At 37.3% G+C, this 15,510-nt stretch overlaps 1 long non-coding RNA gene across 2 annotated transcripts; it reads right to left on the bottom strand.

Annotated features, from left to right (window-relative positions):
• Positions 1-4,023: 4,023 nt before the first annotated feature.
• On the bottom strand, positions 4,024-15,402 carry LOC112971810. Of its 2 annotated transcripts, none has more exons than XR_003255469.1 (4): positions 14,993-15,402; positions 13,774-14,132; positions 13,616-13,661; positions 4,024-6,187 (listed from the first exon to the last, which is right to left on the bottom strand). It is a non-coding gene; the product is annotated as an uncharacterized LOC112971810 (long non-coding RNA). The 2 variants fall into 2 exon arrangements; XR_003255470.1 differs by having other exon boundaries at positions 15,041-15,402.
• Between the last annotated feature and the right edge of the window lie 108 nt (positions 15,403-15,510).

Raw genomic sequence — 15,510 nt, 5'->3', positions numbered from 1 at the left:
CTTGGAAAATATCAAAAGCTACTACTCACAATAGCAATGTGAAATTTATTCAAAGAAATGGTCAAAAGCATCCTTTAAAAGGTCAAGAAATAGATAACCTAGAATATAGAACATCTATCTATTCTCTTTTTAATTGTGAAGGACTGCAGAAGATATATCCAGAGCTTCTGTTCTACCTCTCACAACAAGGCAGTCAAGAATTTTAAAAATGGATAACGTAAACCCCTGAAACAATCTTTCACCCACAAAATATAAGACTGAAGTTTGGAACTCACTGTTGCAAGACTCCAAAGACTCTAAAATCTTAGCAATATTCCAGGAACCTTATAGAAATAAGAAGAGGATCTAGAACTACAACACAACTAAAAAAAGTATATTCAATGGAAAATAAAAATATCATGCTGTGGTTTTAACACAGATTTGAGACATGATTTAAGATAAAACTGGGGGGAAGAGGGTGCTGATTATCCCTATACAGCACCTACCCATTTTCCAGTCAGAGGCATAGAGCCTTCGGTAGCTTTGATGTGTCATCTACCTGGGACCGAGAAGCAGAGATTAGCCTTTTTGTGTGCCATACCTGTGTTTGTAGGGGGAGGGAACACAGGAAGAGAACAAGGCATTTAGCAAAAGAGTGCAAAATAGTTCCAAAATTAATGGAAAGTAGTGTGTTAATAGAAGAGCCTTCTGGGCCTGCCTCCAAAGTAACCAGTGAGCTGCCTGCCAAGGAATGAGCCTGCACATCATGCTTGTACCTGGAAATAAGAGAATAACCCTCCCCCACTTTAACATTCTGCATCACTACAGTGCCCCCAAATGGCACTTCCATCCACTCATTACAGTTTTACTTTTCCCATAGGCTGTTCAGAAGATACCTCCTTGGTATCCTTCTTGGACAGGCATGCCTATAAGGGGTCATGGCAATACATATTGTTTCATTTCACCAAAACCAGGTAAACTTGCACAGGAAAAAGTAGTATATGAGCTTAGAACAAATACTGTTTCCAAAACAATCCAAGACCAAGAAAGCATCAGATGATGTCTGCTCAGGCATAGGTGTAAACTATTTCTTGTAAACATGGCTATATTGCATAAAGTAAGAGCTTTTGGTACAGATACAACAATTATGAGAAATCTTTAGTGAACAGTCTGCCCCCTAAAAGGAGTTATGCAAGAAGTGGTGTTAGGGGCACGTAATGAAAGATGAATGTGCAACAACAGCATAAGCACGTCAAGAGAGTATCAGAAGGGCAATGTGTAAAGCTTCTTTATGGTGAAGAATTAAGCAAAGATAAATTGTGACCATGTATTTAATGAGATCAGTTTCAATAACAAGGCAGATGCAAGCTAGAATACAGAAAGAACAGGTTATATGTTCTTTGTAAAGGAAACAGATATAGTTGAGTCACCACGGCCTGAGGAAATTAATCCTAGAGCACTTAAGGAACTGGCCAAAGGAATCTCCTAACCGGTATCAGTTATCCTGGGAACTCGCAAAGGACCAGAGAGGACAAACAGAGTCTCTCTGCACTTTTTTCCCCCCCTTAATTTAAAAAAAGACAATGTAGGGAATTTTGTATGAACCACCCCTACTTTGATCCCTGGAAAAGTGCTGGAAAAGCTATTAAATAAGGTGCTTGCAAGCACCTAGAATAAAGTAATAAAAAAAAAATCCACGCTGTTTTGCCAAGACCTAATTATACTAACTTCCTCCCTTAACGATCTAATTAGCCTAGTAGATTAGGGGGAAGAGATAGAACATCTATCACTATTAATAAGGCCCTTGGCATTGTTACAGACTATATTCTCTAAAGCAAGCTACGGAAAGCAGCCATGAGACAGTAAAAACCTCCAAACGATCACCATCTTTTTTGTCCCATTTAACACACTAGCACCTGAGTGCTGGAGCTGAGGTTTCTCAAATCTGATCCAGACCTGGACTGCAAGAGCGCTGTTCTCTTGTATCCCTCCCCTTTAAGTCACAAAACATTGCCAAACAATACCAAACGAGGCAGTTTATGCTCTGTAGAATATAAGCTACAGTCGAATAATTTCCAAGCACTTAACCTAGGTGGACCAGAAATAAGGACTTTTTTTTCCAACCCAAACAGAGGTTACATTTGTAATCTATTCCACCTCTAGCGCTCTCTCTGAACAAATGTGGGAGATCTTAGTATGTTGCGTTGGTTGGGAAAAACACAAGGCCTACAAGGCTAACTTGCGCTGTGATGTCAACAAGCAATAATGGTAATGAGCAGGAGACATGCAACCAAAGCTTCTCACCAAGACCAGTGCACATCCCTGTAGGCCAAAGGTATGTTAAGCCACTAACACATCTCCCAGATTAGCCAAATCTGAGCACATTTTTTGCACGAGTGGCAAAAGCTCTTTCTCATTCTGACATCATAATTTATAAAAAGCAAGGCATTTGTTAACAGTGGCAGAATTATTTTTTGGCAAGTTCATGGCTAGACTCTTTTTGTTCAAGCTTTCATTATTGATTTTTTTATTTATATCCTTGAAATAGATGATAAAATGCCAAGAAGGCGTGAACTCCAAGAGGAACAGCTTTAAAGCAAATCCATAGAGAGGGGTTTTGTTTTTTTTAATGTAAACAAGTTGCTTCATTTTGGTATAGTCTGAGGATGTTTTGCATCTTAGAGAGGGGTACAAGAGGAGAACACTGGTCTAACAGTCAAGCTCAGGATCAGATTTGAGTAATGTGCATTACCCCCTGCTCTGCCTCTAGCAGCTGCCTGCTGCCTCTCCAGTTCTCTTAATAGGCAGACCACAAAACACTAATAAATAGGTTTCATTTTGCTTGGCTAATAAAAAAACCCTGAAGCTAGAAAAGAATTACTTAGCACATATTTGCGATTTGTCACCTTATAAATGTTTTGCCTGGATTCACTTCCTTTTGTACAAAACTTCTGTAATGAATTTTGGTCCAAATATTGTTATATCAGAGTCTTACAGAGAGGGACTAATAACTTTGATTTTCCCAATTACAGAGCCCAAGACTGGTGCCACCACCCTTGAACTTGCCCCTTTCTCTGTATTTGCACAAAACTGCAATTTACCCAAGAAGGGACTTTTTTCTGGACAACTTCTATTTACAAAAAATGTTCATTTTGACTGTTCATATATCTTTCCTGGGAATACAGTTTAAAAGATGTATGAAGAATGAATACAATTATCCTTCTAGGCAGTTCTGAGGCATTTTATTTTTAAATAGAGTTCCCAAGTTCTTCTATTTGTATCTGGTGTTGAATATTTCCTAAGTCCTCCATGTAACACATATAGATATTTTCTGCACTATGAAAAAATTTGGACAGATGCTAATTCACTTGTTCTGAATATCAAATAGCCATAGCATATTTGACATGATGACACATCAGTATTAGCCCACACTCACTGGCAATACTGGAATTTCATTGAACATTGCAAGCGCACAGTTTATAGTTACTGAAGAGCAAAAACTTAGTAGTGAATATTAGCATACACCACATTTTCACACATGCCCACAAGCTAGCTGAGAGAAAAACAAAACAAAACAAAAAACAAAAAAACAAAAACCCCACAAACCTGATTTAGCCTCTGATTGCATTATATTTTTTTGACCAATATAAGACATTTTTTCCAAAGTATATTCTTTCCAGAAATTCCCTGCCTCTGAATCCCCTTCTTTTCCCAAAATATTCACTAACTCTCTTTTCTCTACTTTTTTCTCTATCCCAGTAAGGCCCACTGCCTCTAATTCTCCTTCGCTTCTGCTTTCGTGTCACTTACCAGTGGGTTACGTGAAGATTTATTTTTAAGTACCCGAACCTTTAAGGTGGAACAGATTATAATGAGGTACAGATTATATGAATTAAAATAGTTTTTCTTTGTAACCTTTGTAAAGGGCCACAGATTGTTCCCAGAAGATGTATATTTCTGTAAGTCTTGTATGTGCTCAAAGACACCCGCACACATTTTTTTCTTGGCATTTTTTATTCAAAAGTAATAAAGTTGGACAGAAAATATTTCACAGGTGACCTGCTGCCAAGAAGAATTCGAATTATTTTTGGTCATTTTGAGTTATGTGGTCTCAAGATAAAAGAAAAGAACATTAAGAATAAGCCATTAAGTCACTTAACCAAACAGTCCTAAAGAAGCTCACTGCTAAAGTGAACCACATTTTAGTGTTTCTCTGCCTGCTGTAATGAATGACACATGAAATGCTTCAGATAGTACCACAGGGTTGGGAGTGATGAGCTGACAATGTGACTTTCCTTGGCTTCACTGTCAAGCCACCCCCCCAAAAAAAGTATTAAATCATTTTTATCCAACTTTTTCCACCCTCCTTAATACACATACATACATACTTTTACTTGCATGAGATAAGGCTTCTTCACCCTTCCTTCACAATGAACAAACTACTGCACCATGTTCACTTTGCAACTAAGTTAAGATTTACCAACATGGAATAATATCCATGTATTTGTAAAAAATATTTTACAAATCTCCATATACAGAAACCCTCATTTTGTGAATAAGAGTAAATGAAGATAGTGCAGAAGTAAGAAGCAGAGATAAATAAAAACAGATCTAAGAATACAGTTAGCTTATACTCACCTAATGACCAGTTAACATAGTTTTGTTTCATGCACTCCAGTGCCATCGTTTAATTGGTATCAAGTACTCAAAACAGAAAGTAAAAAGGGAAGATTACACTTTTCTTGACATAAGACCTTACTTAGAAAATTAGGGCAGGATCCAAAGGGACTTTATAATGCTCAATATTATAACATATAAAAATTACATGCCTTTTTCCAAGACCTGAAATCACAGTGCTAATCTGGGCATCTATATTTCCTATAGGGGAGACACAAACACACACACAAAAGATTTTGTATTGAGAGTCCAAAAATCACCATCTGTGCTTCTGCCTCAATCATAATATTATCTTACTGGAATAATAGCCCGGTTATTAGCATATATGCCAGAGAACCAAAGGCCTGGCTCCGGGGCTCATTACATCACGACTGAGTTTGCACTGGCAGAGCAAGGTAATTGTACAGCCCTGTCCATCCTCCTGCCAACATTTTGCCATGATCCAGCAAACAGCAGAAACTCATGCACCCAGAAGGAAAACACCCACACACAAAGTAGCCTGACTCTTCTTGAAGATACTTTGACATTCATCTAGATGCAAAATGATCTAGGACCCCAGTTCAAGCTTAATTAATTAATTAAAACAGTAGGTGATCCCTAGACCAGAAAAAACAAACCAGAAATAGTCCAGAGAGCACAGCAATCTCTGGATGAGAGAGTAAAATGAAATTAAACAGGCATTTCCTACAACTCTTCCCCCCCCCGCCACCCCAGAGACAATTCATAGAAAAGGTGATTTCTAGCACGGTAGAGGTACAGAACCTTAACTAGTCTATCAAGGCCAAAAAAAACCCAAGAAAGCTTCAGACTAATAAATTCTTATACAGCATGTATTCCTACATCATTTGTGCCTGACAGTGAACATTGGTTCCTCCTTCACTTAGCATTACTTTGCTTATGGAGCTCCCAGACACTCGCAAAGCCCTGGGGCATGCCAAATAAACTCTAGAGGGCAAAGAGAAACCATTACTTATTGCATGCATATACACATGCAGGTAATTGTATGAAGTGCACCGAATGAAGGTGAGCAAGAAGACGGAAGCTGCGAAATGCTTTTTACAGAAATATAGAAAGTATTCAGATCATACATTTCACTAGATTTATATCAGCTTCCTTTCAGGTTCCAAATATATTGATTTGATCCAGTTACATGAGGAAGAAAAAGAGAGGACGGCATGCAAAATGAATAGATGAATGAAATGGAAATTCCCTAAAATATTGATATGTTACCTACCAAGAAACTATCATAGGTTAATAAGATAAGCTATTTTAGCAAAACAGGAATTTGAGCATTAGGTATGAAGGTTAGTGTCCTTTTTGAAAGCAGAAGAAAATATTTCTTAGGTTACAACCAGATACATCATCGGAAGTCAGGTAATTCAAAATACCTTGGATGAAGCATAGGCAATTTCAAGACAGGAAGTTTCATGTGCTTCTTCCTCTTTGACTTGAGTGAGCACAGCGCAGCAGACTGAGTCTCTTGATTCTCACATTTTATTTCCAAATATTTGTTTCTGTTCCAATAGCAATACTGCAGGTTACAGAGTTCACAACAACTTCAAACGTGGAAGTGACTAAATTCACCAAATAAACTTAACAACTTTAGCAACCTTGAGAAGCCAACCATTGTTTTGTTCATTAAATAATAAACAGAAAAGTTACTAGAACTGCTGGAAAAATCCTCTTAAAATATTGGGTAGAGACTGAAAAAAATTTCTTCTTAGTGAAATCTTTCCCCCTGCCCCCCAATACTTCTGTGTCACAATTTATTTTTCAAGAATTCAAATGAAACTTGAGAACTGAAAAACTCTATCCCCCAAGTGGAAAAATGTGGATTTTCGCCTGCATAAAGTTAAAAAATTTTTTTTAAATCCTTTTTGGGGGATTCCTACACACACACAGCAGTATTTTAAAAGAAGAAAATCAAAGGGAAAAAGAACAATTATTTTTTCTTCTGAAGTTTTCAGCACTTTTCAGTGAGCTAAGAACTTTGGATAAAAGCCAACTTTATAAAGGAATAGCATATAATAGTTATAAATAACTATATAATAACTCAAAGTATACGCTCATAAAACAATTGGAATAAAAGATACAACATACAGCAAAAAACAGGGAATGAATAAAATAGTCTATACAAACTAGTCAAAACTGTTAAAGAACAGAGAAGACAAGGAGAAATCCAGAAGTTAAATAAAATATAAGGCCAGTAAGCAGAAATGTACTGGGGACATCAGGAAAAGGTTCATATCACTGTTGTACCTCTATCACCAGATGAATTCAGAAATAGCTAGGTGGCAGATTTCAAAAAGTTATTACAAATGAGGAAAAATTCCTGTCAAACGAGGATGTTTCTCATTAGTCAATGGCTGACACCAGTCAAAATTGTTATCCGCAATTCAGAAACAAATATAAAACCATGTCTGATTATACAAATATTTGCAGAGAAGTGAAAAAGACAGAGACAGCACTGCTTAGGAAGCGATTGGAACCACTCAGCTGAACCCATTTAAGCTCAGCATAATTTCATATAATCAAATGCAGGGTTGTACATTCAGGGAAAGACCTAGTATACAGACAAAATCTATAGGGCAGGAACTGCATCCTAAAAAGCAACAACTGAAGATTTAGGGGGCATAGCAGACACTCAGGTTGTGAGCCTTGTGAGTACAGGAGATTCCCCCTCTACTATTTAATTTCTGTGGGCCGTAGCAATGAAGCTAATGCTAAGTTATTATATTCAGTGTAGGTAATCATTTTAAGATGTTGAAAAATGGCTGAAAGTACAAAAAAATAAAGGTTCATTCTGTGTATCTTACCAAAAGAAAACCAAGAGGTTATAGGATACAGTGTATAAAAAGCTTCATTGAGGCAAAATTCCAGATGCTAATCACTCTTTCTTCTAATAGAGTAAGACACAATAAGAATCAGCAGCAAGATGCATTCAACAGCCTTTCCATTTACCATCTTTAAATATTAGCATATCAGCTTTCTTCCAGCTTTTCTGAAAACCTGCCCGTGTCCCAAGAGGTTAGGTTTGCCAATACCAGTGACATTGAAAGCTCTTCAGCCAGTTGTTTTCAAACTGTTTAGTACATGTTATGTAGTCCCATAAGTTAAAACACCTAATTTATCTTGAGAATGTGTTTAATATCCTTTCCATTTACTTATGGAGTAGAACATATTTCACCATCACATATTATAAATATATCATACACATGCTTTCCAATCACAGGACATTATTTATTAAATATTTTACCTTTTTTGAATATTACTGGCATTTCTCTCTCTTTAATGTAGGCCACTCAACTACCAAGGATTTTTTGTTCCAAATACACTTTAAAAACCCTTCTAATTATCCTTAGCATTAACAATGATAGATCTCTTTTTCACTGATATGCACAGGTTTACCTAATATTGTTTTAGGCTCCTCCAAAATGTCTTAATTTTAGGACTTCTAGTTTATAGTAATTGGCATAAATGTCATATTAAACAGTAAACAGTTTATTCTGTGACTGTTCATGAGGATGCTTTTATCCAACACATGATTAGATGTTCTATGCCAGCTGCTCTGCCAAAAAACAGGGAAAACTTGAGTTGCAACTGTACCCTAGAGTGGCATTTTAAAAGGGCAAGGAAAGCTCAGAAAACTGCAAGCCTTTTCATTCCAGAGTCAGATATAATATCAGGACCACTACCAAAGACATACTGACAAAATAAAATTACAGTAGACTTTGGAAGGCAGGACAAAAATCTGAATGCAAGCACATTTGATTTTCTTCCCCCAAAGTAATGAGGGTTCACAGATCTGTCATCTTAACTGAAAAAGTGAGATCAGATGCCAAATTCTCTGACTGTCTGTATCCTAAAGGTGAAATTTTTATTTTAGTCGGTATAGCTTTGTTAAGCACTGACCAGTCAATGACAATTCCACACCATGATAAGCATCAGGATCTGAGATCTGGTCTTTTTCCACATTGCTACAAAGCCAGATTTTGCGAAACCACAGTGGAAGCCTCCATCCCTCAGACAACTGGAGTATTTGTGTGGGAAAACAAAGTTCGAGGCCCTTCTGTGCCTTTTTCAGAACAAGGGCTGGAACACATTTCTACCACCACCACCACTGTTCAATAGAACCAGTGTCTCTTTGGCCTGATACATATTTAATTACTATAGATTGAGAAAGGACCACTGCAATGATCTAATTACCTTTATAACACAGCCCATAAACATTTCCAGATTACAGCCTTGTTTCAATTAAATCATATTTTAGAAAATTATACCAGCCTTAAAAATAGAGTCAGCAATGCTGCAGAATCTACTGCAATCCTTGATACATGACACCCACTGCGAAGCCTCCTTTTTCCTGGCCTGAATTTGCCTGACTGTAGCTCCCAGCCACAAGATCTTATCTTTTTTAGCTAAACTACAGAGCCCATTATCAAAGTTTTCTTCCCAGATTTGTACTGGTAGACCCTGATCAAGTCATCCCTTAACCTCATTTATGAGGAAGTGCAGAAATGAAGCTTGTTAAATCTTCGACTACACAACATATTTTCTACTCTTGTAATTAGTGTCATGGCTTTCTCTGAACCTTCTGTAATTTATCCGCATTAACTAACAAACTGTAGACCTCAAACTGGACACAGTATTCAAGTGATAAATGTGCTAACACCAAATTCAGAAGCATATGCCTACTCAAAACATCTCTATTTATTCCTCCAAAGTTCACAAAAGTTATTTAAGACATAGAATTGATCTGGAAAATCATAGGTATCTGGTTATCTGTGAAAACCCCCTGTACAATGTAATAGTCAATGTTTCATGTTACCTGAAGCATTAAGGTTGCAGCTCACAGGTTAAAAAAGTAACCCAGCTTGTTACAGTTGTCACTTCACAGAATACCTCTTTTTCTACAAATATGGACTGCATTTTATTTGTTCTCTGCATTTCATCGTACTGAAACCTTCAGCTTTGTGCCAGCTTTGGGTAAGTGGCAGTGAGCAGCATCACTGCTTAATCCTCTTCCTCAAGGAAGAGGGTTTACTCCTTGTTAAATACCAATCCTTCACCCTTTCAATCCTCAGCAAATCAGCAGTAACTATCACAGGTTTCCTTCGGATGCTGATAAGTTAAGTGCCATTGGGTTGAGAAAGCAGAAGAGTGCAACAGAAATGTATCCTTTCAGTGATGATTCTTATTTTACACTGACATTTTCACACCTAAGAATGAGCTACCCTTTAATACATGTAATACATGCAAATTGTAGCTGCTTGATTTCACAAGACTTCTGTTTCTGAATCAAAATCCCAGGAAGTACAAGAGTCTATTCTTCACAGAATTCAAGTATATTATATTAACACTTTTAGCTTTATCAACCACTACTTCTAATTTCATCAAAAACACATCAAGCCAGCTTGGCATGGTCTGATTTTCCTGTAACTCATGTTGATTGGCACTAATTATACAACACTTCTTTAATTCATTATTAATTGGGTCCCTTATTATTTTGCCCAGAAGTGATGTCAAGCTGACAGACATGTAATTATCCAGGTCATGCCTTTTACCCTTTTTGAATGTTGGCACATTAGCCAGTTTTTGTCTTCTTTCTCCAGTATTTCAGAGCTTATCAAAAATCAACATTAATGATCCAGGAAGCTCATTGGACAGCTCTGTTGAAACTAATTATCTGGACATGCCAATTTAAAAATGTCTAAATTTAACAGCTACTAAAAGAGCAACCCCTTGAGTGTCCATTATTGGAAATTATTTTGTTGACTTCCTATGATACAATTACATAATATAATAGATATATCCCCCAATTCTCCTGTCTTTTTAGATCACTACTGAGAATATTACCACATCCCTCCCACAATAAACCAATTTTTCTGTTGGCATTCTTTCCAATCCTAAAACATTTCAGTTGTTCTTATTGACCTTATTTATACTCATTATAGGTCTTCTGTTTCCCTTTTATTTTCTTCATTTTCTTTCGGCCTTTCACAGTGTATGTACTGCTCATTTATAGCTCTTTTAGCTATCCTTTGAACAGGGGTATAAGTTTTTAAATCAGCGTGTCCCCAATCAGTCCTGCCTCTAGAGCAATCAAGTAAAATTTCCTTAACAAATTTTTTTTCTAATCTGATTAAATTCTCCCCAAAGAAACAGATTTGGGCAAAGATTTAGAGTTTGGCCTTTAAAACAGTCAATCCTGATCCCACTTTTCCATACCGTTCAAGATTTTGTATATCTCTATCATATCCCCAGGAGACTATTCTACTCAGTCCTTCCTTGTACAAAAGCTGCCGATACCCTTATCTTTTTTTTTTYCCCTCTTTTCTAAGCCTTTTCTCATTCTAATTCATCTTTTTTGAAATAGGAGGACCAGAGCTGTACAGAAAATACAAGGTGGGGACAAACAATTAGTTTAAGCAAACTGTTTTCTGTTTCACTCTCTAATCCTTTCCTAGTAATTCCTAATATAGATTTGCTTTCTTGACTGCTGAGCTTTGAGCTGATGTTTTTTATGGAAATACTAATAATATGGAAATACTGAGATATACATAATAATAATATGGAAACATTGAGATCCTAAGGTCTCACTTTTGTGTGATTCAGCTCAAAGCTCATAATTTTATCTGTGAAGCTAAGACTGTGTTTACTTATGTGCATCACAATGTTTATCTATGTCACATTTCCTTTGCTGTTTTTTTGGTTTTCTGTTTTGTTTTTTTTTTTGCCCAGTCTTATAAATTCCTTTGGCAATTCATCACAGTCTAACTTCCTCTTTACTATCACAAACAAATTGATTAGGAAACTTTGCCACCTCACTACCCACCCTTTTCCCCTGGTCACTTAAAAATAAGTTGAACAGTGTTTTATTGGCACAGCTTTATTATGTGCAGACAAATCACTGCCATTTCTGCCTATGCTACCACTAGCAATTGCTTTGATTTAGGAACCAGTCCTGTAGGGCTACATCTCAGCCACGGCGCTTGGGAACTTTCCCAAACTCCAAAGTCGGGTTGTGTGTCAAAGCCATGCCTGGGCCCCATATCATTGCAAGACCCAGGTGTACATTAGTCCCATTCTTTCTCCTGATCCTACAGTTCTTTTCTTTGGTTACAAGAATATGATCTAGGAGGATAGGCCAAGCAAAATAAATCCAAGCATGTGTTCTGGCTTAACCTCTAGTCTTAATAACTGGAGAACCACAACTGTGGAGTACATCACAACACACCTTATCCGTACAGATAATGTCAGCAATCCTTCTGCCAAAGGCTGCTGGGAGTAAAAATATCCAGCTCAAATACTGTTCCTTCCTAAAAATCCAAGCACCCTCTCTCTCTTCAGCCCTTACAATACCTCCTTGTAGATCTGTCCATGCCACCTTTCCTCCCCGAGGGGCTGTGGTGCACAGGACAGCAGTGTGATCCTTGTCACACCCAATATGCTTTTTGAAGAAAAACTTTTTCTCTATGACATACTTTCGTTTTTGGTGTCCAACCTCCCCAACGCAAGTACTCCAGACTACACTTATGTCAGATGGATCCCGCTCCTCAATCACATTGCTGTATTGAGCATGTGCCTTCATTACACAACAGGGATAATTTAAAATTAAAGGCAAATTTATATTAACCAAAATATCTATCCTTGGTACACACCTGATGCGCATTCCATATTTACTCATTGGTTGCGAAAGATGCTCTTTTTTTGGTCTCATTGCCCACTCAAATAAGTTATGAAACTCTTACAGTTGTTTACCAAAATGCACCAAAAACAAGTTCCCTTTCCCTAATGTTTCAGGTCACAGAATTCAGGACAACATTATTTAATAGAGTAAGATTTAGAAATATCAACATAATGCTGCCTCAGAATTTATTAATATAACATAACCTTCTTTGCTAGAGATAGTAAAGATGTGTTTAAAGGCTAATAATCTCATTCTGTATCACAGTTTAGGGATTCACAACAGTCACTGGTACCCCAACTCATTTACAGATCCATTTTTAGTATTTCAATCACATTTCAGATTTCCTTTCAGCAGCTGACGCCTGAGAAATAGGGGTTTTTTTATTTGTAAATTGGGAAAGCTTCCAGGGAGCACTCCACAGTCCAAAGATTAAGGTACATGCCCAATCCTAATCAACTACTTAATCAGTTTCTTCCTCCTTCTCTTCATCAGCAATTCCTTCCTGGACATGAAGGACCACCTTACTCAACGTTTTCTTGCAACTGACATTTTCTATAAGAAGGCCAAGTTCTGAAGAACTCATATGGCCAGAAAAAAATCTTAAATGGCTTTAAGTTTAGACTACATACTCGGAGACCACTAAAGAAAGATTTAATTACCTCTCTCAATCAACACAGGCTGATGGTGGAGAACACACCAAAGAATGCTGGCAATGTAGATATCAGAGAACCAAACATTCCTATTGTTATTAGAGTATGTTGTATTTTATACAATACTTGTGATAGTGCTATAGAAAAGGTGCAAGCATTAGTGGCAGGTCGGAGAGTATGAAAGAGATGCACTGTCTGCTGATTTTGAAGAGCCTGCCACAAAAGCAACTACCGGAGCAGGTTTAGATGCCATATGATTGAAAAAGGCTTTAAGAAGGTGCACTTGCATATTATGCCATAGTCAGACATGGTAATGCTTTATGCTCTTGTGAGTAAATAGGATTTGGCTTGTAGATTCATTTTAGTTATTTTTATTAATTGATATAGAACTATTGAATGATATGGGGAATAGGATAGATGGTGTATATATGTTTTGAAAGTTTAAATACATCATGATTTTCACCAAGCAAAGCCTTAACAAAGCAGTTATTAAAATCAGATAGCCTTTTTTTTTTTTGGTTGAAGACAGAGGACAAGACACAGTTGTTAAGACTAACTACACACGCATGTAGAATACTTCCTATTTCCATCATGACTGAGTATAAATTACAGGTTTTACCTTGGTAACTGGAGTAAGGCTATGGTCCCAGGCTGGCGTGAATGATCTGTGAAAAACAGAAGAATGACTGATAGTATCTAAGCCTGAAAGCTTTATTCTATATCGCTTTCCAGTCTGAATTTGTTGACTGAGAACTGTAATGCTGCTTTGATACTTACAAGTTCTAGGAACAGATGTGTTCATACCTCTATTTTCACATATCTTTGCTTGTGACCACTACAATAAGAGCTTCTGCTTTCCTCACTTCTTTTTCCTGCAGATCAAGGTCAATTTTTCCATAGGTATGTGGATGGTGTGGCTCAAAGTCCTTTCAGGCAGAGCTTTAGATAAACGGCCACCACAGTTAAGTACATATACTTAACTTAGCACACAGGAAACAGTAAGTAGCCATGTCTAGAGTTTTCCTATGAAGATCACCAAACAATGAAGTAGAGAAACCATCTTTGCTTCACTGGTGTCAACAGTTCCACATATCACAAATACTTTAGGGAGAATATCCAAGAACAGCATTCCACAGCTGAGACAAGTGGGGTGGGATTTGTCAGGGTCTTCAACAGATGCAGCACCAATTTAAATATTGTTAATTTATTATGAGCAGCAGTGATTCAGGAAGATGTATTATTTATAAGAAAATCAAAGGATCAAAGAAGATGACAACATGTAGCTACTTACATGTTTCTAGCCTCTTTGCAGAGATGGTAGCACTGTAAGAGAACAGTGTCAGCCAAGATGCTCTGCAAACTGGTAGAAAGTCAAGACTCCTGAGCAAACAACTTTATGTTTAAAGATAGAAACTGCAAGTTCAAGCAATTATTTTGTACTATGATCATAACAGCCATCTATCATGAATCAGACTCTGGTTTATAGAAAAGTCACTGCTCAGTAACCTAAACTGAATTTACAATGCTTAACTCTTATTCTACTACTTAAACCTAGATCATTGCAAAGAATGAACTGAAGGCCAGCCAGATGATCACTGAAATCAGAAGAAACGGAAAGGAGAAAATAGATGGAAGGAAGAGATAGGAGAACAGAGGGAGGTTAGCCTCTCACAGAGAGTAGAATGAATGAAAAAAAGAGGAGGGATGTACATGCACGTAAGCAATTGCAGCAATAGCCTCAAAACACACAGCTTCTGCAGATAGTTCAGACCTTGCTTTAGGCCCGATTATATTGGTTCAACTTCACCTATAAATTCACACAAGAAAATTAAGTAGCTATAAGCACACCTAATTTGGTTCAGTTTGATACAGCTAAATCAATTTAACTAAAGCAATATATACAGCAAGTTTAAAATCTTGCCCTGTTAAACTTCAGCCAAGCAGTAACTATTGCCTTAGACAAGGTTCCATCACTAGTGTTTAAAAAAGCACTTACTGACAACAGATTAAAACTCCCTCTGGAGCAAAGACCAAAGCCACGAACCTCCTTCTCCATACTCGTCCTGATTGAGAGTCATGCTTATACTGTGGCTACATAAGTGAAATTAAGCAAGAAGGTAGATGATGTCCTTCAACCAGCCTCACACAGGCTAGGTGGTGTTACACATAGGTGGTGCTCTAGTTGCCAGACTACCTGTATTAGAAGAGCAGAGAGGTTACCTACAATGGAGTGATCCTTATTTTCCTGAGTCTTACAAGACTTAATTCCAAAAGAGATTTCAAGGCTGTGAATCCCGAGAAGAATCAGATATCTACACTTTAATCCTTTCAGCTGGAAAACAAATGCCTCTGTCTTCACCCTTCATGTTCATCAGCTTTGGTAGCTCCCCTGCTCACACTGAGTCCCATTCCGAGTCACTGTATTTTTTTTTTCATATGGTATAGGAAGTGTAGCTAATTAATTCAGGGATGACAGTTTTGCTTCTGGGAAACATGCCCATAAGTACTGCAATG

This window comes from Apteryx rowi, unplaced genomic scaffold (genome assembly GCF_003343035.1).
Source record: "Apteryx rowi isolate R43461 unplaced genomic scaffold, aptRow1 scaffold_458, whole genome shotgun sequence".
Lineage (NCBI taxonomy): Eukaryota > Metazoa > Chordata > Aves > Apterygiformes > Apterygidae > Apteryx > Apteryx rowi.
The sequence above is the reverse complement of the archived record's forward strand: the minus strand, read 5'-3'. Positions and strand labels throughout refer to the sequence as shown.